The 24,215-nt window shown below is 46.3% G+C and overlaps 1 protein-coding gene across 4 annotated transcripts in view; it reads right to left on the reverse strand.

Annotated features, from left to right (window-relative positions):
* The window catches only part of GJC1 (gap junction protein gamma 1), a 39,580-nt gene extending 24,859 nt beyond the window's left edge, over window positions 1-14,721 (reverse strand). The window contains exon 1 of one of the 4 annotated variants that reach the window (XM_083470533.1): window positions 14,279-14,721. The gene's annotated coding sequence lies outside the window, so the exon portion shown is untranslated. Of the gene's footprint in view, window positions 1-8,813; window positions 9,058-13,785; window positions 14,210-14,278 lie in introns of those variants that run through there. The other 3 variants (XM_083470532.1, XM_083470530.1, XM_083470531.1) reach the window with 3 other exon arrangements.
* Between the last annotated feature and the right edge of the window lie 9,494 nt (window positions 14,722-24,215).

Raw genomic sequence — 24,215 nt, forward strand, 5'->3', positions numbered from 1 at the left:
CTGACTGAACTAAGCCTCTTAGAGTAAAAACCTCCCACACCTGCCCACCCCCTGCCCCCCAGAAACAATACTTCCATATTGTCAGGATTCAACCTCAATCAGTTAGCCACAGTCCATCCCCCACAAGCATCTTCAGACACCTGAACAGGACATTCAGCGCCCTCACTTGTTCCGATTTGGTAGAGCTGGGTATCATCCGCATAACGATGAACATCCAGTCTAAACCCCTGATGATCTCTTCCAGCGGCTTCATGTAGATGTCAAAAAGCACGGGGGAGAAGATGGAACCCTGAGGCACCCCACAAGTGAGCGCCCGTTGGTCTGAAAACTTACCCCCCAGCCAGTGTTAGAAACTGAGATATGAAAGCTAGGAGCTAAATGGCACCTTAAACCTAGGTTATGAGCGCAGCAACGGAATGTCTAGGTGTGCTTTAATAACAAGAATACAAAGCTGAAAATAAATGAACTGCAGCTAAAATATGATGTTCATTTTTCACATGGGTCTAGTCCTTCCCCTGCCCACCCTCCTAATATTCTTAAGAGGGTCTCTTCTCCAGTCTTCAGAGAGTAGCTGGAAGCTGAAAAAGGTCCTCCTTTCCTTCCACTCTGCAGTTTTAATCTGAAATATTAGGCACAGTACTGCGCCCAGAGCTCAGAAACGGCTCACGCGAATGAAATTCCCTGTCGCAAAATGTGCCTAGAACAATGGGAGTTTTGAACACTGCCCCCCAACACCACTTTCTGGACACAACCCAGGAGGAAGGAGCGGAACCACTGCGTAACAGTGCCCCCAGCTCCCAGCCCCACTAGAAAAGTCCAGAAGGATACCATGGTCAAAAGCCACTGCGAGATGCAGCAGGACCAGAAACAGCTTTCACCTCTTTTCCTTAGTCTGCAAGAAATCAATGACCAGCATGATCAAGATGGATTCAGTCCCATGATGGGGCCTGAGTCCCGATTGGAAGGGATCCAAAGGGTTCGCATCCTCCAGGCATGCCTGGAGTTGTTCAGCAACCACCCGCTCAATCACCTTGCCCAGGAATGGAAGATTTGAGGCTGGGCGATAATTGGCCATAGTGGCCAGGACCAAAAATATTTTTTTTAAGAAGCGGTTTAATAACCGCCTCTTTACAGGGTTCAGGGAAAACTCCCTTGAAGAGGGAGGCATTCACCACCCCGCAGAGCCCATTGCCCAGCCCTTCCCAGCTTGCTTTTATGAGGCAGGATGGGCAAGGATCAAGGAGAGAGGTGGTCAGTTTCAGTCGCCCAAGCAGCCTGTCCACATCCTCATAGGTAACAGGTTGAAACTGATCCCATTCAACCTGACTCAGACAAGAGCTCTGGCACCTCAACCATGCTACTATTCCTTCTTCCAAATCTGAGCGATTTTATCTGCAAAAAACCTTTGCAAAATAATTACAGGAGATCCCCACCAACCCTGATGTCGAAGGTGTTAAGTCTATGAACCACCTGAAAGTATATCCTGGAACTGTTTTCCACAGGTGCAGCAGAGGTGGCAAAGAGGATCGCTATCACCACATGGTAGGTTTTACGTTGAGCTCTAACCCGTGTTTGGTCCTTTTTGGAATGAGTTTTTAATGCTATGAGCATTAATCTGGACTAGACAAATTATGTGCACACCCACACAATCCACAAATGCACAATCCACAAAATCACAAAATGGTTTCTACATGCACAAGAGGGAGGGAGAATATTGTATCCTGAATCCAAGAACACACACAAACTCCAAAGCCATAACCCATCACATCCCCAGTGGAGGCCTGGAAAAAGCATGCTCAACAAGCCTTGTGCATCCGCAGGTGTGGCCCAGTGCCCGTGTGACAGTGTACCGCATTTATATGCCCTATTTGAATCAGGGAAAGTAGCAGCAAACCGACCAGATGTTTTTGCGTATACACAAGAGATACTCCTAGCATGTAACAGTAAGCTTTGAGACAGCTTGTGTGGTTTAGCAGAGAGAGATACTGAACAAGTAGTAGTCTGAAAAACCACGGTGCCTATGGGGATCTCAGAAACTCATCGGCTAGCCAAATACTTCCAAGAAGCTCTCAAGTATACAGGCAATATTCATACCCTATTGTCTGCCCCAGGACCAAAGGTAAGTTGACTCATAGAGACTCCATTTGCTTATCATGACAAACTGCTTGGGGGGGGGGGCGGAGCCATTCTCCATGCATTTGTCTAATCCCCTTTTAAATCCACCTAAGTCTATGGCAAAAGGGTGGCGCTGTCGTCTAAACCACTGATCGGGCTTACCGATCAGAAGGTCGGCAGTTCGAATCCCCGCAACACGGTGAGCTCCCATTGCTCAGTCCCTGCTCCCGCCAACCTAGCAGTTTGAAAGCACATCAAAGTGCAAGTAAATAGGTACCGCTCTAACGGGAAAGTAAATGGCATTTCCGTGCGCTGCTCTTTTTCGCCAGAAGCGGCTTAGTCATGCTGGCCACATGACCTGGAAGCTGTATGCCAGCTCCCTCGGCCAGTAAAGCAAGATGAGCGCCACAACCCCAGAGTCGGTCACGACTGGACCTAACAGTCAGGGGTCCCTTTACCTTTAAGTCTATGGCCACCACTACACCTTGTGGCAGGGAATTCCATAAATTATGTCTTGTGGGAAGATGCAGGGTCCTTTTCAATTTACTGCCAATCTCACTGGGTTTCTACGTTCCATACTAGGATCAGAATAATGTTTTCTCTTTATATATTTTCATATTATGCGCAGTTTTCATTCATGTTATGTGTGATCTCGATCATATCCTTATTTTGCCATCTCCCCTCCAACTAAATAAAAAACCCCAGATTTGAACTTTTTTTGCCTCTTATGTCCCCAAATATACCATTTATAATCTATGAATGATCTATGAAGAGATACACACCATCCATGATGTATGAAAGTGAGAGCTGGACCATAAAGAAGGCTGATCGCCGAAGAATTGATGCTTTTGAATTATGGTGCTGGAGGAGACTCTTGAGAGTCCCATGGGCTGCAAGAAGATCAAACCTATCCATTCTGAAGGAAATCAGCCCTGAGTGCTCACTGGAAGGACAGATCATGAAGCTGAGGCTCCAATACTTTGGCCACCTCATGAGAAGAGAAGACTCCCTAGATAAGACCCTGATGTTGGGAAAGATGGAGGGCACAAGGAGAAGGGGATGACAGAGGACGAGATGGTTGGACAGTGTTCTCAAAGCTACGAACATGAGTTTGACCAAACTGCGGGAGGCAGTGGAAGACAGGAGTGCCTGGCATGCTCTGGTCCATGGGGTCACGAAGAGTCAGACACGACTAAACGACAACAACAACATAGGTTTAAAGATACGTGGATCTTCCCCCAACTTCCAAATTATTTTTATCTCAAAGGATGTATTTGTTTTTAGAAGTTTTAAACGCACCTCTCTACCTGCAGCACAAGAGTCAGTTCGAGGGGAGCAGGTGGCAGTGCCACAATGATGGTATGTCCACCATTTTGGTGTGGTTATGAGCAGCAAACCAATGTTCACAAGCCAAAGTGGGGAGGTGAGTTAAACTGGCACAAGAACACTCATTGTGAGAGTATTTTGAAGCATCTGTTTGAGTTTAAGCAAATAAAACATTTTGCAGCCCAGTGACTCCATAGGGAAATGCCTCTTGCATCAACTCATCCGATTCAAATTTTCCATTGCATTTCAACTTACATACATGCACAACCCCTACACCCCCCCCCTCTTCCTATTTATTTATAGCTTGGGAAGGAAGCCCCAATTAATCTCACAGACTCACAGGGTCCACATACACTTAATTAACTGCACAGTAAAGTTAACAGTCTAGCAGGCAGGGATGTGAGCATTTCCGATTTCACAAATCGGTACTGGGCGCAGAATTCAGGACCCCAAGACTAACTGGCTCCCTATTCCTTTTCTCTGCCTTGGTTTAAGGAACTCAGCTGCCAGTGCAAAACTCTCTGAAGGCAGATTTCAAACCAATGTGAGCAATGCCAGGTAATATCCCAAAAGCCAGTCCTGGGGGTAAGTGGGGGGCCGGCTGGGTCTTCAGCACAGCTCTAACGCCCCACTAAGTAGATCTGGCAAATTTGCTAACTACATATCCTTTATACAAGTCACAGAATTAAGCTTTTTGTGGAGCAGGATTTGGGAGATCTTGGTGCCATTTCCTACCCTATGAAGTATACACTGAGGATTACAACAAGGACGTATCCCTCTGGAAATTGTTATAAAGAGGTGAACAGTCAACCCCAGCGTTGACTGTTCTCGCAAATAATCTTATTCCGTAGGAAAACACTGAAATGTACATGGGAAAAACCACTTATCTTTGCTGATGGAAATGCTGGATTTCAATAGTGCAACACCACACATTTCCTCCCACCCCATGCACTACTGGGGAGACATGTGGGAATGCTTTTAGGTCAGAAGTAGCCCCTCTTTCCAAAAAGGTGCATTTAATAATAATAATAATAATAATAATAATAATAATAATTTTATTATTTATACCCCGCCCATCTGGCTGGATTTCCCCAGCCACTCTGGGCGGCTTCCAAAAGAATATTAAAATACTGTGATACATCAAACATTAAAAGCTTCCCTAAACAGGGCTGCCTTCAGATTTAAGCCCTTTGTGACGGGCAAATGGGCCTCAAGCAATTATTACTGCCAAGAGTGTTTAGGAATCCTCTCTTAGGAATCCGGTCCTATTATTTAATCAGTTCTTCAAATGCATTACTTTGAAATTCAGCATCTGGATTTCAAATTTAGCCAATTAAAGGCAGCCCTGTTTTTGGTTTATTTTAATGTTCGATGTTTTATTGTGCACTTATATTTGTTGGAAGCTGCCCAAAGGTGGCTGGGACAACCCAGTCGGATGGGTGGGGTATCAAGAATAAAATTATTACAGTGGTACCTCAGGTTACATACGCTTCAGGTTACATACGCTTCAGGTTACAGACTCCGCTAACCCAGAAATAGTGCTTCAGGTGAAGAACTTTGCTTCAGGTTGGGAACAGAAATCAGGCTCCGGCGGCGCAGCGGCAGCAGGAGGCCTCATTAGCTAAAGTGGTGCTTCAGGTTAAGAACTGTTTCAGGTTAAGTATGGACCTCTGGAACGAATTAAGTACTTAACCTGAGGTACCACTGTATTATAATTTCTACAGAAAACAACATTTCCAGTCACTTGAGGAAAGCACTGCTTAGCAGGACTTTAGTCACCCCTTGGTTCAAAAAACTTCACATAACGTTGCAAACCAGCATTCCTTACAGCGGAATCATCCTGACGGGAGTTCGAAATGTCGTTCTTTTTGACGAGGAAGACTGTGGGAAGAAGAGGAAGGTCAAAGAGGGAGGAAGGGGGCAGCCTGAGATAATGAGCCATTCATAAGAAAAGGGTAACGGACAGCGTAGCTTCATGCAAAGATGATGCAACGGCCGTCCTACTCAAGTGGTCAGCACTAAATCCAGCCACTCATCCTCTGACAAGAGACCATTGAGCCCCTGTGACACATACAAGCACTATGAAAAGAAGCAAGAGTTCCTGGTATAGCTTAGCTATAGATTACCAATACAGCCTGGTGTGATTCTAGCGAACTTTGATCCACCGGTTTTGACTGATGTTCTGGTTTCATCTTTATGGGATTAGCTGCTGCGTCTGTTTCTCCTTTTATGTAATGATGTTTTACTGCTTTATTCTACCCCGATTTCCATTCTTATAGCTTTAAAATACCTGACGGTATTTTATTTGTTAACTGCTGCGAACTTTTTTGAAAAGTGGGGTAGGAGTGTTTTCATAGAATCATAGAGTTGGAAGAGACCAGAAGGGCCATCGAGTCCAACCCCCTGCCAAGCAGGAAACACCATCAGAGCACTCCTGACATATGGTTGTCAAGCCTCTGCTTAAAGACCTCCAAAGCAGGAGACTCCACCACACTCCTGGGCAGCATATTCCACTGTCGAACAGCTCTTACTGTCAGGAAGTTCTTCCTAATGTTTAGGTGGAATCTTCTTTCTTGTAGTTTGGATCCATTGCTCCGTGTCCGCTTCTCTGGAGCAGCAGAAAACAACCTTTCTCCCTCCTCTATGTGACATCCTTTTATATATTTGAACATGGCTATCATATCACCCCTTAACCTCCTCTTCTCCAGGCTAAACATGCCCAGCTCCCTTAGCCGTTCCTCATAAGGCATCGTTTCCAGGCCTTTGACCATTTTGGTTGCCCTCCTCTGGACACGTTCCAGTTTGTCAGTGTCCTTCGTGAATTGTGGTGCCCAGAACTGGACACAGTACTCCAGGTGAGGTTTTAAATGAATGAATGAAATTGGACGCTTGGCACCGCTCGCTCTGCAATATAGCTGTAAAAACTATGCTTGATTTGAGATTTCAACAAGGACTAGAACCAACAGACGTTGGCGTTCCCTTACGACGTATACAGCGGAACCATGATTTTCAAGACAGTCCTCACCTCAAGTCTGGCAAATCTGGAACTATGCTTGATGATAGTTTCTACTTGGGCTTTTGTTATTTTAACTCATGTGCAACTACTTAATTCTATGTCTGTCAGCCTGGATAGCTCAGATGTTTGGAGTGCAATGCTGATGATGAGGAGGTTGCAGGTTCAATCCCCGTACAGGATAACTGCATATTCCCTCAGGGTCCCTTCCAACTCTATTGTTCTACATGCCTATTTTATGCTTTGTTTTTCATCTTTTAATTTTTGTACGTTGTTGTAATTGGTTATCTCTGTTTTATATACATTTTTAAATGAAATAAGAATCATAAACGTTACCCCGTCAAAAATATGAATGAATAAAATAGGTGAAAGGCTTAAAATTCTCTACCACCCCAAAGGGCAAGACTAGATCTAATGGACTTCAATGGACATTAGAATAAACATTTTAATGTTTAAGAGCGGTTCAAGAAAAGAATTCAGCTGGGGGAGCGCGCTTGCTTGCTGGAGACCTTCAAACAGAGGTTGGAAAGACGTCTGTTGAAGGAACCTTTGTTCAGAGCAGGGGATTGGACTACGAGACAGTCCAACATGCTCTGTCCGACTCTATGCTTCTAAAAACATTAATATCTGTGAAAGTTCCGACTTTGGAATGGTGCATTCAAGTGGTTGCCTACCAGTAGCATCCACAAAACACCGTCTCAAGTCACGCCATCCCACCTACCCCAAATCCTGATTGCAAAGGCTGTTCATCATATGGAGAGGGAGGAAGGATCTCCCACAACCTAGATCCCACAGTTCCCCTAACCTAGATCCCAAGTTTGGACCACACACACACACTGATGTCCTGAACCCACGTAGTCCAAGGAGAACAACAGGTGGCAGTTTCATTCCTTATTGGGCAAAGCACTCAAGCTACTGCGTCTCCCAAGGTGCACACATCAAATCTACTACATAGCTAGCTGAACATCTACTCTTTAGGTCTGTGCGCTGAACTCGTGCCTTAGATATAACGAAGTGCCTATGGTACATTAAGTTTTGTTCAGCAATCTTAACTAAGCCCCACCGAAAAGGAACTGTGGTGGTACTACCAAACCACACACCAAGTTCACTCAGAACAACAAAGTTTGCACAAAACATTATTTAATAATACGCAAAATTAACCTCCAAGAGGGGACAAAAATGAATGCAGCATGGACCTCATGGACTGGGGTGGGAGGGACTGAAAACGTTTTAGAGGCTAAGATTTGGTTCCAGGCTCACTCATGCTTAGAGATGACCCATCAAGTAACCAGATGATCTTGACAAATGGAGAGCTGGGACGGTAACGGCAAAAAAGAAATTCAACAAAGGCCAAATGTGAAATATTCCGCATTTTAAAATCTTAGAAAAGTAGCAGCAAAAGGACGAGTGTGGTAGGACTGGAAAAGAGCCACTGATTTACTGAATCATGAACCTTTGTGGACAGGAAATACTTGGTTCAGATGTGCGGAGCAGCCTGAGGAAGTGGTGAATACTCCTGAGCAACAGTGGAAGTTCAGCTGTGTGCCAAAGCTAGCAGGAATCCAAAATACAAGAATACTTAGCATGGTTACAACATACAATGCATGCATCAAAAAAAAAAAACCCCAAAACAAAAACAAAACAAAACAAAAACCAAGATATAGTCTACACAATACATCACTCAAAGGGTTAGGCTGTATAGCAAACATTAAACAATTCCATGGCACCATAAAATCAAATGGAGTATGTAACCAGTCATTTGCTATTTCAAATCCTTAGAAGTGTGGGCAAATTTGCAAGCAAAATGCAGTTCTGCAGCTTTTACTCAGTTGACCTTCTATATTTGTTTGGATCTTCCCCAAACTATCAGGCTACCAAATACACGTGTACATGACAATTTAATGGGTATTTATAGTTTTATCTTTTTAAAAAAATTGAAACCCTCTTGCCTATGCTAAGCTGAAAAACCCCAACAACCGTTTTCAAAAGGTGAAGATTTATCATAAATCAGGAAGGAATAATGCAATGCTGTTAATCTCCATCCCTTCTACTCTCCATATGCCTCCCAAAACACTTTAATTCAATTAAAGATTTTGTATCAGTGGGTTCAGACCGACAAAGTTCACGGCTGCAACGTTCCCTCTGTCGAAACCCCCTGGGGGAAAAACCTACAAATCAATATCCTGTTCACACCTAGAACTTGCATATTTTTTTTTCCTTTTCAAAAAAACGAAACTCCCATATCTGTTCTTGAAAACCAAGCTCACTCGAAAGATCCAAAATTTCCCCCCCATTAATGGATGCTTCTTTTGTTGAAAGGACGAGTCTGTGTCTGCATGCATCTGGCGCAAATACTTACCGTCTCCAGCCGTTTCCAGGAGGGGGGGAAACCAGCTCAAGCCAAGGAGGCATCGAGAGATATGGGACGTAAAAGGACAATGAAGCAAGACAAACATTGGAACGCTTCTAAATGTGGCAGGATCGTCATTAGGACAACAGGCATTCCCAGGGAAGCCGAACGCTTTCCGTGCTCATGAGGAAACAAGTTTTGACAGCGGAAGAAAGACGTTCCAGGCTCGCTATTGTTTGAGGCAACCCGGCACAGCCCTTTTCTCCTCCCCCTATTACAGGGCATGAACATTATATGCATCTCGACCACTCAGCGGGGGTGACGCGCAGCTGTCTTTCACGGAGGCAGATTATGAGTAACAACAACCTGAAACGTGTCTGTACCAACCCCTTTGCAGTCATAGCCTCGCAATCTTCCCCCAGCCTACCGGGTGAGATGATTGTGTTACGGAAAGAGTTTGGGGTAGCAAAATATCTCCATCTTCCCCCCGCAATTAAAGGAAACACCCCTCATTTGCTCAGTCCAGACAGCTATCACAGCCAAGAACCACAACAGAAAACATCAAGACAGAAATTCCAGGGAGACAAAGGCTGCAGTCCTAAGCGTATTTACTAGGAAGTTAAGTCTCACTGTAACTCAGTGAGATTCACTTCCTACGATACGCGTTGAGCATCATTCTAAACATAAGGAGCCATATAACGCCTGATATATTTGGGGTACACAACATCTGCTTATAGAAAATAAATCCTGGCTGTTTCTCTGTTTTGTGGTACTAGTTATTATTTATTATTATTATTATTACTATTATTAATTGAATTTATGTACCACCCTATACCTGGGGTCTCAAGGCGGTTTACAGAACGCTGCATTAATAAAAATAAAAATAAGCTATTTAGTACTGAATAACCCCCTTGACCACTTAATGGCTCTGCACATGAAAGGGAAAAAGGGAAATGTTATAGGTTACTGATCCTAAGGTTTACATCAGGGGTCAGGAACCTTTTTCAGCCATGGGCCAGTCCACCGTCCCTCAGACCTTGTGGGGGGCCGGACTATATTTTTTGGGGGGGAAATTGAACGAATTCCTATGCCCCACAAATAACCCAGAGATGCATTTTAAATAAAAGGACACATTCTACTCATGTAAAAACATGCTGATTCCCGGACCGTCCATAGGCCGGATTGAGAAGGCGATTGGGCCGGATCCGGCCCCCAGGCCTTAGGTTGCCTACCCCTGGTTTACATGAATACACAGTAACGGCGGCACTATAGAGGACCTTGGTTGGCAAGCCAGATTGTGCAGGCACAGAGCCTTCAAATTCAACAGTTGCACAGACAGTATACGAACTTTACCTGAAAGCCAACTCAAGAGTGGTACACGGATGCCTGGCTGCCTTTGCAATACGTAACTACTGTGAGTGTGGATCTTATGACTCCCAAATTTATTAAAGAGAAGAGGATAACTGACTGGAAATACCCCTTATGACTAGTGCGTGACTTAGTCATAAAAAGACTAAGGACTCATCCACACTTTCCATTAAGTGTAGACCTAGCTGTTCAGTTTTCGTTTCGGTCCTGGACTGGTCACTCCCACTTGAGTTTCTGCCTCGGGTTTTACTTGGGGAAAGACCCCTGCAAACGCACCTTTTCCCTTTCATTAATTCAGTCCGCTGTTCAGAATGTCTCCACCTCCAGCTCTGCCCACCCATGGCAGCAGAGTTGAGCAAGCACAATTCCCCTCTCAATTAAGGGTGTCTTTGTGCTAAACTTTCAGACCTGCCCACAAGCAAAGCACAAGCAAGCACAGTGAGGGACTGAGTCCATGCATTTTGGGTTCCTTTTTTGCACTAAAACTGGAATTAATGGGGGCAGGGAGTTTATACATCTTCAAACTGTTCAGCTTGCGGGATTAGTTGCCACAAGGTAAGGGTAACATGGTTGCCAGCTTAGAAAGCTTCGAGGGGGAGCTCAGAAGGTATGATTGCTAGCTGCTATTAACCGTGATCTCGAAATGGTCGAACTGTAGACATAGAAGGGACACCAAGGGTCATCTAGTCCAACCACCTGCAAGGCAGGAATCTTAACTAGATCATCCATGACAGATGGTCACCCAACCTTTGCTTAAGAACCTCCAATGAAAGCTCACAACCTAGGGTTGCCATTTTTCAAAAAGTGAAAATCCAGACACAAAAGCTGCTGAGTCTTTTTGTTTGTTTTGGAGGGGGGCTTTTTTGGAGGAGCTTTTTAAAGTTTTGCCCAAAGTACTGCAAGATCTCAAACAAAAATGAGGTTTTTGAGCTACTTTTAAGGAAATTCACAAAAATCTACACTTCCAACATGGGTTGCCATACATCCAGATTTTCCCAGACATTTCAGTGAATTCCGCCCGGAAAAGGTTTCCAACAGCTGAACCCCCGCAATATCTGGAAAATTCTGGACGTATGGCAACCCTATTACAACCTCCAAAGGAGTCTGTTCCACTGTCAAACAGCTCTTACTATCAGAAAGTTCTTCCTGATGTTTAGCTGTAATCTCTTTTTTTTTTTGTAACTTGAAGCCATTGGATCAGGCCCTAGCCTCCAGAACAGTAGAAAACACTCTTGCTTCATCCTCCATGCGACAGCCCTTTAGATATTTGAAGACAGCTATCCTATCACCTCTCAGTCTCCTCTTTAGGAGGCTAAACACACCCAATTCCTTCAACCATTCCTCATAAGGCTTGGTTTCAAGACCCTCAATCATCTCAGTCAGCCTCCTCTGCACATGTTCCAGCTTGTTAATATCCTTCTTAAATGGTGGTGCCCAGTTGGGTAGGGGTCAACTGTGGAAGAGAGGCCTGTTGCCTTCCTACTCTGCTTGTGGCCTTCCTTCCCAGAGGCATCGAGGTGGGCCCTGAGTCTCTCTCAGCAAGCCTGTCCATCCAACTCTTCCTATTATGTCCCCATACACCAGTGGTTCTCGAAGGGTGTGGCGTGCCAAATTGGCATGGCAGGAGAGTATGGCAAATGTGGTGGGAAGATTCAAGGACAATCAAAGAAACATTTAAACATTTCAGTTCCCTATAGTACAGCACATATGCAGAGTATGGCTTGGTATCTTTTCAAAATATATTTTCCAACCAATATGGAAGATCAGAAAAAAACAAAGGCTTCTTTGTGTTGATGAGGAGATTAGCGTTGGTTTGTCACAAATTAAACCTAGTATAAATGAGATTACCTGGCAAAAAGAAGCTCACACCTCTAATTAGTTTGTACTTAAGGTTCGGATGTAAGAGGCTTGTTTATAATCATACTTTGGGAATGATTCATATTCTCATGTATTATTATTATTATTCATTCAATTTATAGACTGCCCTTTATCAGAAGATCCCAGGGCGATGTGCAACATTAAAAACACACTGCAGAACATCAGTGATAAAAACATAATGACAGACAGCCTAATACAGTAGTAAAATAATCTTCATAACAACAGTCCACTTCTCCACACTGTCACAGGCCAGAGATTATTTCATAGCCATAGGCCAGGGTGAAGAGGAATGTTCCTGCCTGGTGCCTAAAGACTTCTTGTGATGGTGCCAGGCAAGATGCTCTGGGGAGAACATTCCACAATTGGAATGTCGCTGCCTTGTTTTACGCTTTCGGTATGTCCCATGGTCCTATTATAAAATTGTTATGCTCTATGCCAGGCATGGCCAAACTTGGCCCTCCAGCTGTTTGGGGACTACAACTCCCATCATCCCTAGCTAACAGGACCAGTGGTCAGGGATTATGGGAATTGTAGTCGCGGGTGGCGCTGTGGGTTAAACCAGAGCCTAGGACTTGCCGATCAGAAGGTCGGCGGTTCGAATCCCCACGACAGGGTGAGCTCCCGCTGCTCAGTCCCTGCTCCTGCCAACCTAGCAGTTTGAAAGCACGTCAAAGTGCAAATAGATAAATAGATACCGTTCCGGCGGGAAGGAAAACGCCGTTTCCGTGCGCTGCTGTGGTTCTCCAGAAGCGGCTTAGTCATGCTGGCCACATGACCCAGAAGCTGTATGCCGGCTCCCTCGGCCAATAAAGCGAGATGAGCGGCGCAACCCCAGAGTCGGCCACGACTGGACCTAACGGTCAGGGGTCCATTTACCTTTACCTTAGTCCCAAAACAGCTGGAGGGCCAAGTTTGCCTATGCCTGCTATCTATCTATCTATCTATCTATCTAAGCCCTGCTAGGAGTTGCTCCTTTTTGCCTTTCAATGCATTTCTTACCAATGATAATAATAATCAGTTTGGTGTGAGCCTTATTTCTGAAAGTGTGGCCCAGAGGAGAAAGTTTGAGAACCACTGCCATCCACTAGGCACAGCTTGGGGGCCCAGCTAATCACATCACCTGCGTCCTCGCTCACCTGTGGGCCCTCTTCACGCTCCCTCCCTCCTACCAACTGATGCCCTCGTTTAATAAAATAATAATAATAATAATAATAATAATAATAATAATAATAATAATAATAATAATTTCTTTTTCGCCATATCCTGTTTTGCGTCTAATTTTCTCGCAGCAGCCGACGGTACGGGTAGTTGGAGGAGCACGTTGTGAGCGCGCAGGCTAAAAGGTGGGCGACTTGCAGCCGCCACCCCAGCCCCTCTTTCTCCTTGCCCTCCGGCCACTCCGGGACCTTTGCCCTCGACCAACCCCACTGCCCCCGCCTCCCCCCTCAAGGAAAGAAGCCTGGAAAGAAGCCAAGCGCCGACGAGGCCTGCCCAAGCGGCCATTCCCAAGGTGTCCCCCCCCCCTCAGCGCTTCTCCCGTGCGCCCCCTTACCAAAGAAAAATGCCCCCCAATAACTCACCACGAAGACCACCCGAGACACTCGAAAGCTCACCTCCGTGAGGAGAGGATTCAGCCCCCTCACGTCCACATTTCAAGCCCCGCTGCCGCCCCGGGACTCCCCACAAATGGAAACCCCCCCGCCGCCCCCAAGAAACCTCTCCTCTCGCTCCTTACCTATTTGCGCGCGCGCTGCCCCCATAACTCGCCGCCCCGCTGGACTCACCCGCCTTCCTCAGGCCATTTCCCCTCGTGAGGGGGATGGCGGGTCCGCTCCGGGTCCTGAGGGGGCGAACCCCAGCCCCGCTCTTGGCAGCCTCTCGTGGCTGTTCAGGAGACGGCGAGCCGGATACGACCGTCGGGATTTCCCCCTCCCCTTCTCCCTCTCTCTCCACCTCCCAGGAGAAGGAGCAAAGGGAGGGGGTAGCAAAAGCATCCCGTCCCCCCTCCCTCCTTCCGCCCCCCTTGCAACAGCGTCATTTATGGAGCCTCTTGCAAAAGAATGAAACGTTAAAACATTTGCAAAACCCGAATAAGTGGTTGCCTTCGCTCTTCTTCTTCTCCTTTTCCCTCCCTCGCCCGCGCACAGAGCGGCGCGACTCGCGTGCAGCGTGGCTTTTGCAAAACGCCGTGCAATTGCCTGGCACGCGCGGGGCGGATTGCAACCGACCTGCTACTATCGACGCTTCTTTTGGTTTTGCAAACTTGAAAACTCAATCGATCTACACTCATTTGCAGCAGCCGTGTTCTGGAAGGGTTTGGCCAGCTCGCAAAGACGCACAGGTGCAAGCATTGTCCCATTATGATCACGGCCGACTCCTTTCCTCGTGCCATTACAGAAGAGGGGAAAAGGACGCCTTTTAAAATTGCAAACGATTATTGATATCATTGCTAGATTTTGGATGGCAAAAAAGACGCGTGGCGAAAGTTGCAAAAGCTCCACCTCCTGTGCTGAGCTCCCGCCCCATATTATTGGAACTGCAAAACGCGTTTATTTGAATGGCTTCCGACCAGACAACGTAAATAAAGACGCGTTGCAATCAGTATGTCCTGCCCCACTGATGCCCACAGCCAAAGACAAGCACTATAATGCATCGCTCGCTCATACTGGATCTGCTGCATACTTATGGAGGAGGAAAGTGTTGCTGAACAACATCTGCAGCAGCAAAATGCATCTAGAATGCCGACGCAAAACAAACATGAAATTTGCACCTACTGCTTGTGCTTGCCTGGTGCTTTCTGAGCAAGCACAGCTGTCCGATACACAGAAATTTAAACATTCAGTCCTGTATAGAGTTACAAGCACGGAATTCAAAGCACACTTTTATTGTTGCTGGTTTACAGCCACTGCGCACTCTACAAACCCAAAATGCAAGCACCGGGTCATCTGGAGCTTCAGCCTCAAAAGTAGAAATAACTACTCAGTAAATGTCTAATCCGCATTATGTGAAGGCAGAATGCCAATTGCCTGGAATTTGCACACCAAGGTGTACAACTCTGGTTTGCATCCTAAAAAGCAACTGTGCAATGTGTGGAATTTTGCATACCCTGAATGCCGATTGTACAGAACTGACAGCCTTTATGCCAGGCACAGGCAAACTTGCCCCTCCCCCATGTTTTGGGACTACAGTTCCCATCATCCCTGACCACTGGTCCTGTTGGGGATGATGGGAGTTGTGGTCCCAAAACATCTGGAGGGCTGAGTTTGCCTATGCCTGCTCAAAGCTGTCAACTTACAGATTTGAAAATAAGGGACCAGCAGCCTCGAAAATAAGGGATCAGCAGCCAAAATAAGGGCTCAACAATTACTTTGATAAAATACATATTTTGTTGCATGCAAATGGCTTTAGATACCTATTAGGTCCATAAATTACCATATAGCATATATTCAACACAAAAAAGCAACAATTTGTTGTTGACAAAGGACAGCTGGACATAGAAAGGGCCCCATTACCTTCAGTAGCTTATTTAAGGGACATCATCAATAAGGGACAGCAGCGGGACATGGCGCTGAGATAAGGGACTGTCCCGCCAAATAAGGGACGCTTGACAGCTATGTGCCTGCTTTATGCTCAATGCATATTACATAGCTAAAATGCCAGCATTTCTCTGCTAAAAGACCATTATATTTTGCATAACCATACCTATGCCCCAGCGCATGCAGTTTGCATGCTCAGATACTCCACCAGTAGATTTCAGCATAGGGGAATTTTGCACACTCGCGTCCTCCGATTTGGATTTGCAACTGACAATCCCGGGTGGCTGGCATTTAAAACGGCAGAATTCTATTCTGTAGCATTTAGAAAAACCGTAGCTTATCAGAAACCCGTGTCCTGTTTAAACCCCTTGTTCCTTTTGCCCCCTCCTTTCGGATGCTTCATCACACCCAGCATCCCATCTTAATTTTGTCCTCTTTCCCCATGCATCTTTGAACTGTGCTTATTTTGTAACACGGGTCAGTGTTGGGGTTCGCACTGGCTTGGAAGTCACACGCTCTGCCGCCAAACCCCTTTCTCCATGTACTGGGGCATGTGAGCGCCAAGAGGAAAACATCCTTTGAATTCAGGAAGACTCTCTTTATAGCAGCCTTTGCCAGCCTGGTGCCCTCCAGATGTTTTGAACTATAATTCCCATCGTCCCCAGGCCTCCATAGGGCAAGCCTTTCTCTGCTACCTATCCCTTTTGCCAGGCGACTGACATCAACTCACAGTTTTCAAAACTGTCTCCCGGACTAAGGTAGGACTCAAATTCAGCCCTGAAGACAAATCCTTCAACAAATAATTATTCTCCCCCGCCCCATATCCATATCCCTATAGCCACGTGAAGTGCCTTCCTGCTATTCACCAGTTTGCCACACTGGACATTTTTAGCTCTTTTAATCTTTTCTCATAACATCAGTCCCCGCGGCTCCGAGATCAGTCGCGCCATTGTGCACTCTTCCCTCCAGTTTGTCAATGTCGTTTTGTTAATGAAGCACTCAAAGCCCAAACCAATCACATGTTACTCTGTTCAAGCTCTGAAAAACACTCTTCTCAGCAAATCCTAGCTCAGCGCCCTATCCCAGCCTTTGCACACTTAAAAACATCTGCAAACTGCTGGGCTGCGGGTTAGCTATCCTTGTCTTATCAGTTAAAGGTCAAAAGCAAACAGCAAAGATGGTCAGAATCTTTAAAAAGTCCTACAAGGTGAAGAACTAGGATTCGCCAGCTTGTACAAGCAACCTAACCAGTGGCAGTTTTTTCTTCTGGGGCCTCCAAAGTAAGATCACAACAGTCTGAGAGATCCATTCTCTTCTGAATCCTTTAAGACTGCAACTGCATAGATTTTGGGTTGAAAGTTGCGACCCTTGGATCACAAAGCACAGCTTGGTTTACTCCATTTCCTACTTCTGCAAGTCACGGGCTGCTGCTGATCTTGCGAAAAGCTTGAACAAAGTTATGTTCCTGAAAAACAAAACCCGCATTTATGCTCCAAAGTATTTATAAGGTTATGAAACTCAACTGCAGCAATTTCATTCATTATTTCAGTGGTCATATGCAGCACTATTAAAAAAACAACAACCTTGACCAATTGTCCCCAAAGCAGCAAAACATATTTACATCACCAATTTCCATTAAATTTAGCCTTGGGGAAGAAAAGCAAAAAACAACAACCCTGTTTTGAAACATATTCATTTTGCAAATAAATGTGTAGAATGCAACAGCTATACTATACCTTTGTTTTGTAATAAGGAAGCCTGTTCCAGATGCTTACCTTTTACAAGTTAATATTGGTGGGCACTTGTGGCATCTATTAACTTTATGAAAAAGTACATTTATTTTATAAAAAATATATTAAATAATACAACGGGTACGCATGGGAGGTTTATAGTGGAGGTATGGATGCTGAGGATGCGGGTGGTGCTGTGGGTTAAACCACAGAGCCTAGGACTTTCGATTCAGAAGGTCGGTGGTTCGAATCCCCGCGATGGGGTGAGCTCCCGTTGCTCAGTCCCTGCTCCTGCCAACCTAGCAGTTTGAAAGCACATCAAAGTGCAAGTAGATAAATAGGTACCGCTCCAGCGGGAAGGTAAACGGCGTTTCCGTGCGCTGCTCTGGTTTGCCAGAAGCAGCTTAGTCATGCTGGCCACATGACCCGGAAGCTGTACGCCGGCTCCCTCGGCCAATAAAGCGAGATGAGCGGCGCAACCCCAGAGTCGGCCACGACTGGACCTAATGGTCAGGGGTCCCTTTACCTTTATGGATGCTGACAGATTTGCATGCTGAAAAGTAAATGGGGAACAGTATATATATAAAACATAGCATTATGAATGAATCACTAGGTTAGTCTCCACGAGAAGAACCAGGGGCCAGAAACAGTTTTCTGTCTGTGGTGGGAGGAGGGTGTGGCCTTTGGAGGTGTGTGGACATTCTGGGGTCCAATCCCTGATACATTAAAATCTTGGACTTCTCTGTTGGTTTCTATGAGCAGCTCTCACTTCCATCCCTGACAACAATTAAAAATAGCTTATAAGGCCACATCTTCACTATACATTTTTGAGGCAGTATCATACCAATTTAAACAGTCAATGCTCACCTCACCCCCCCAAAAAAAATCCTGGAAATGTAGTTTAAGAGTGCTGAGGAGAACCCCTGTTTCCCTCACAGACCTACAATTTCCAGAGTTACCTGAGACTACAACAGAGTTACCTAAACTGCTATTGGAACAGTAGCCCTGTGAGGGGAATAGGGGTCTCCGAACAACCTTCTGCACCCTCACCAAATGATAGTTCCCAGGATTCCATGACTGTTAGGTAAAGGTAAAGGGACCCCTGACCATTAGGTCCAGTTGTGGCCGACTCTGGGGTTGCGGCGCTCATCTCGCTTTATTGGCCGAGGGAGCCGGCGTACAGCTTCCGGGTCATGTGGCCAGCATGACTAAGCCGCTTCTGGCAAACCAGAGCAGTGCACAGAAACGCCGTTTACCTTCCCGCCAGAGCGGTACCTATTTATCTACTTGCACTTTGACGTGCTTTTGAACTGCTAGGTTGGCAGGAGCAGGGACCGAGCAACAGGAGCTCACCTCATCGTGGGGATTCGAACCGCCAACCTTCTGATCGGCAAGTCCTAGTTAAACCCACAGTGCCACCCGCATCCCTTCCATGACTGTTAGAATGGTATAATTAGTGCTTTAAACAGATAGTTCGGATGTGGCCTTGGTGTGAATTGGCAAATGACCTATCCAGATGAGGAGCTGATCCTTTCAAATCGCCCCCGCCTTTATTTAACCTGACTGTCTCCTTTTAAGCACAGTTTTTATATGCCACAAAACATCCTCTGAACAGGAGAGCTAAAACCTGCTCGGAAAGGTCGTTCTCCAAGGCGAGCGACAGAGAGGCAGTGGAAGCCCCGTTTAATGAAATAAGCCCATCATCATCGCTCGTAATAATGATGACACAAACTGAAACAGCATTTTTTTTTTTTTTTACTCTCTCCCTCTCTCACACACACATAGCAGCCTGTTCCCAAGAAGCCTATATTTAGCGCAGTTCCCCAGCTTGCGCCAAGTGCTCGGGGCAGCTATCAGATCTGCGAGTTTGCTCTGCTCCAGCAAGCCAGGCTGCCACAGCAGGGGTCACATGCCAGCTAGCGGCCTGGCCCCGAGCGCCAGTTGCTAACCAAAATAATTTTTAGGATTCTTTTTTTTTTTTTTAAGGTTGGGTGGTGGGGAGACGGCAAAGAACAGCCTCAGAGGTTTGTATTTTGGACGGCGGGGGAGAGTTCAAGCTACGCACAGGCGGAGGTGCCACCAGCAGCGGCCTGCCGAGGCCCTGATGGTGCCATTACGTAATGCTGTTTTGCCCAATTCGGTATCACTGCATGGTCTGGAGAGGAATTATACTGGGATCCAGTTATCATGGGTCAAAGCGGTGGTTGTTGATCTTATTTCCATTGCTTGCATTTCAGGTCCAGCGGCGTAGAGTCAGTTTTCAGCGCCCAGGGTGGGCGGGGAGGATGCAAATGCGCTGGTGCGCCAGCCTATTCCTTGCCGCCAGAATGACCCCACCGCTACCGGAGCAAAACAGGGGGAGCCTGGCTGGCCGACAGAGATATGTACCAGGCCGGACTGCACTGGGATTGCCTGCATGGGGTCATCTGGTTCACGACACCACAAAAATTGTGTGCCCAGCACCATGGCCCCCCTGGCACCCCCACCCCCACTTCGCCCCTGCTTCTGTCTCGGCGACATCCACGCTGACTTGGTCGCCGTGTCCACAGAAGTTGGCAGACCTCCAAGGATGTGTGTGGCGTTCGTACGGAGCCCCCGGTCGTCTCACGGACTATTGACCCATACACCACTAATCCGCTGCCACCAACCAGGTCCTCCCCATTAAAATCACTTCAGCCTCAGTCAGGTTCTCAATTAATAAAGAAGAGTGCATTTTATTTCAGACACGGCATTCCAAACGTTGTTGCTCTTTACTTTCTTAGTCCTATTTTCCTCTCTCTATCTCTTCTACCAGAGGCAGTGAGAGATTTTACTTTCTTGGGCTCCATGATCACTGCAGATGGTGACAGCAGCCACGAAATTAAAAGACGCCTGCTTCTTGGGAGAAAAGCATTGACAAACCTAGACAGCATCTTAAAAAGCAGAGACATCCCCTTGCCAACAAAGGTCCATATAGTTAAAGCTACTGTATGTTTTTCTCAGTAGTGATGTATGGAAGTGAGAGCTGGACCATAGAGAAGGCTCATTGCTGAAGAATAGATGCTTTTGAATTATGGTGCTGGAGGAGACTCTTGAGAGTCCCATGGACTGCAAGAAGATCAAACCTATCCATTATGAAGGAAATCAGCCCTGAGTGCTCACTGGAAGAGCAGATCCTGAAGCTGAGGCTCCAATACTTTGGCCACCTCATGAGAGGTGTCCGACTCTTCATGACCCCATGGACCAGAGCACGCCAGGCACTCCTGTTTTCCACTGCCTCCCATAGTTTGGTCAAACTCATGCTGGTAGCTTCGAGAACACAATCCAACCATCTCGTCCTCTGTCGTCCCCTTCTCCTTGTGCCCTCCATCTTTCCCAACATCAGGGTCTTATCTAGGGAGTCTTCTCTTCTCATGAGGTGGCCAAAGTATTGGAGCCTCAGCTTCACAATCTGTCCTTCCAGTGAGCACTCAAGGCTGATTTCCTTCAGAATGGAGAGGTTTGATCTTCTTGCAGTCCATGGGACTCTCAAGAGTCTCCTCCAGCACCAGAATTCAAAAGCATCCATTCTTCGGCGATCAGCCTTCTTTATGGTCCAGCTCTCACTTCCATACATCACTACTAGGAAAACCATAGCTTTAACTGTATGGACCTTTGTTGGCAAGGTGATGTCTCTGCTTTTAAAGAAGCTGTTGTTGTTGCTGTTGTTGTTGCTCCCGCTGCTGCTACTTCACTGTCCAGCTGGCCTGGCTCCCTCCCTCGGACCCACCGCAAAACTCTTCCCTCTTCCCCCCATTCCCGCCTTCTCCAACTCCCAGGAGATGAGGAAGAGGAGGAAGAGGCAGCCCCTGTCTGCAATTCTCTCTTCCCCCTGCTTCTGCCAATGTTCAGCCATTTCTGGCTGTCGTACATCAACGAAGATGGGAATTCGGGCATGGCAAAGTGAGAAGCCGTGATGGCTTGGGTTTTTGCGACAACCTCAGCATTTCTGGGGCAGCGGGAGACGACGTGGCCTATGTTATCGCTACTAGAGTGCATAACAGCCTGGTTTCCATGCTTGACCAAGGCGTGTCCATTCAGGACAACCCACAGGCGTGTGTGTGGACCGCACGAGCCATTGCAACGTTGGCTGAATCTCGTGGCAAACCTACCCGCCATTGGTTCGCAGGCAGCAAGGTTAAGGCTGGCAGTTCTTGAAAGTTATGAGCAAGTCGGCTGCAAGAACAGCAATTCTGTCTTAGAAGGGGGATTAAAATGAATGCTGGCAGCCACGGGGGTGCAAAGCCACGTAGCAGTCGTTCCCTGTTAAATTTAGCGTCCAAGTCCCCTTGTTAAGAGGCCTTATGGGGCAGTTTCTCACGGGCAGGCAGCCATGGCATTGTGTCACCTTGGGTGGGTAATTAGCGGGAACAAATGGATCCTTCACGTTGCAGAAGCCCTCGTCCCTTGTTAGAGGCACAACCCCAGTTCCCCTCCCTTTGACTCCAGCAGTGGTGACAGATGTCCCGGGGTCCTTGCTTCTTGCCTTCTCATTCCCTCCCCGACAGTGCTTGCACCCTAAGCCAATGTGGCAAATAAGTGTAAGAACTCCTGACATCCGCAGCCTTCAGATCCTTCGTTCCTCGCTCGCTCAGCACAAAACTGCGGGGAATTAGACACCTCTTTGAGAACAAAGGGGACCCTAATCACCCGAGTGTCCTGGAAACAGTGGAGGAATAAAGGGCTGGGCTCAGCAGCACAGCAAAAAAGTCAAACGAGGTCCTACAATCCCGGAGACAAGAAAATGTTTGTTGATTTCTTTCTTCAGTGCTTATCCCGCGCTTCCTCCTGAAGGACCCAAATAAATTAACTCCTCCTTCCTCCTGAAGGACTGCAATAAATTAACTGATTTGTGTGTATGGACCCAAAACTGATTTGTGTGTATGGACCCCAAAGGTCCTTCAGGTCTGCAATAAAATTAACTGATTTGTGTGTATGGGACACAATAATCTAGACAACCTGATTATTCAGCATTCATCCCGATACATCTGCAGGGAGACTGGACAACATTGACTATTTATTGAGTATGCATTCTGATTTGTTTGTGGGGAGGGTTGATGACGTGTCAAAGCAAGTGTTACCCCCGCTTTCCTATTATTATTATTATTATTATTATTATTATTATTATTATTATTATTATTATTATTATTTCCCAGAAGGCCCCCTCAACACAACTCGTAACAGTATACATCTGTAAAACACATTCTGACTAAGAGATCCATGAGTTAGCATAAACCTTTTGCAACTGATCTGTGGTTCTCTGGAGAATTTGTAAATGAAATAAAGCCTTTTAAACATGACCGTCAAAATCCATAACATGGATGTCTCATGATAGGTACGACCAGGGCTTATTTTTTCAGCTAGAACTCAACAAAATTCAGTTCTGACACATCTCAGGTGGGGACCGTTGCCATTCTAAGAGAACAAGGGAGGCGTTCGTTGTGAGTTCCAGCACCTCTTTTTCTATAAAAATAGCACTGGGTGCAACAGGTAGAATTCAAAAGGTGAGCTTTTCTTACAGCTGCCTCACCAGTTAACATTTTGAGTTCAATGTCCATCAAATTCATTGATACAGCACACATGTTAAAGGTAAAATGACCCTGCTTCAATTCCGGTATCTCCAGTTAAAAGTTTCAGATAGCACATGAATTTGACCTTTGAAGAGTTAGTAAGTAAACCATGTTTAACTTACCAAATGTGTTGGTCTCTTTCTATGTAGCCCAGGTCCCACATACCTACAGGACGGCCTCTCCTGTTATGCCCTGCGGAGGACCTTCAGGTCCACAAATGACAACACTTTGGAGGTCCCAAGTCGCAAGGTGGTTAGATTGGTCGCTAGGGCCAGGGCCTTTTCAGTACTGGCCCCGAATTGGTGGAACAGAGGTCTCAAGAGACTAGGGCCCTGTGGGACTTGACATCTTTCCACAGGGCCTGCAAGACAGAGCTGTTCTGCCTGGCCTTTGGTTTGGACTCAGTCTGACCCTTATGTTTCCCACCCCATATGGTTTTGATCTATGGGCTACTTTTAAAATGAGGCTGCAACTTAAATTGCATTTTAATCTGTATTTTAAATTGGTTTCCCTCCTCCCATTATGTTTTTATTGTAATTTTACTGGTGTTAGCCGCCCTGAGCCCAGCTATGGCCGGGGAGGGCGGGGTATAAATAATTTTTATTTTTATTACTATGCTAAGGGAAGTGGGAAACTTTGAGAGCAACTTAGAAGGGGATATTGTTAGTTGTAGGTTCAGGTTTTAAGATAAAATGTGTGTCTGTTATCCAAAAGAAAAAAAAAAAGAAAAAAAGGAGGAAAGGCCAAACCATCTAATCACTGGTAAACCCATGGGATTACTCAGTGATGTAAATTGGCAGCAGCTGAAAGAGATGATAAAAGGGGCACCTGTTTACTCTGGGAATAGTTAACCTATGCAATTCACAGCCACAGGTTGTAAGGGCGATATTTTCCCAGTGACAGACATCAACAGCAAGGTATGGGGATGACGCAATAGTGGGCCTGCAAAAACTTTCCCAGCTGACCTTTCAGGTGTAGCTAGGGTCATGTGCAGGATGATGAGGGTGGGACCACCCGCTTTTTCGCACTGTCTCCCATTGTGGGGAACTTGATGATGGGAAACAGAGCCAGGAAGCATACTGTGAAAGGGAAGCAGGATGCTCGGCAAGGGGTCAGGGAGCTTCCAACAAACTCTAGCCTGGCAACAGGAGCCAGCGCAGAACGAATCAATCCTTGCCCTCTCTACAGTGTTTAATTTACAAAACGAGGTGGTGGGGCTCAAAGCCTGCCAGGAAACCCCACCGTAGGGGCTCCCTGTGGGCCATTTGTTTCAGTTGAATGCTTTTAATAGGCACAGTTGCTTACATTAAA

Source organism: Podarcis liolepis (assembly GCF_965112155.1).
Source record: "Podarcis liolepis genome assembly, chromosome: 13".
NCBI classification, from domain to species: Eukaryota; Metazoa; Chordata; class Lepidosauria; order Squamata; family Lacertidae; genus Podarcis; species Podarcis liolepis.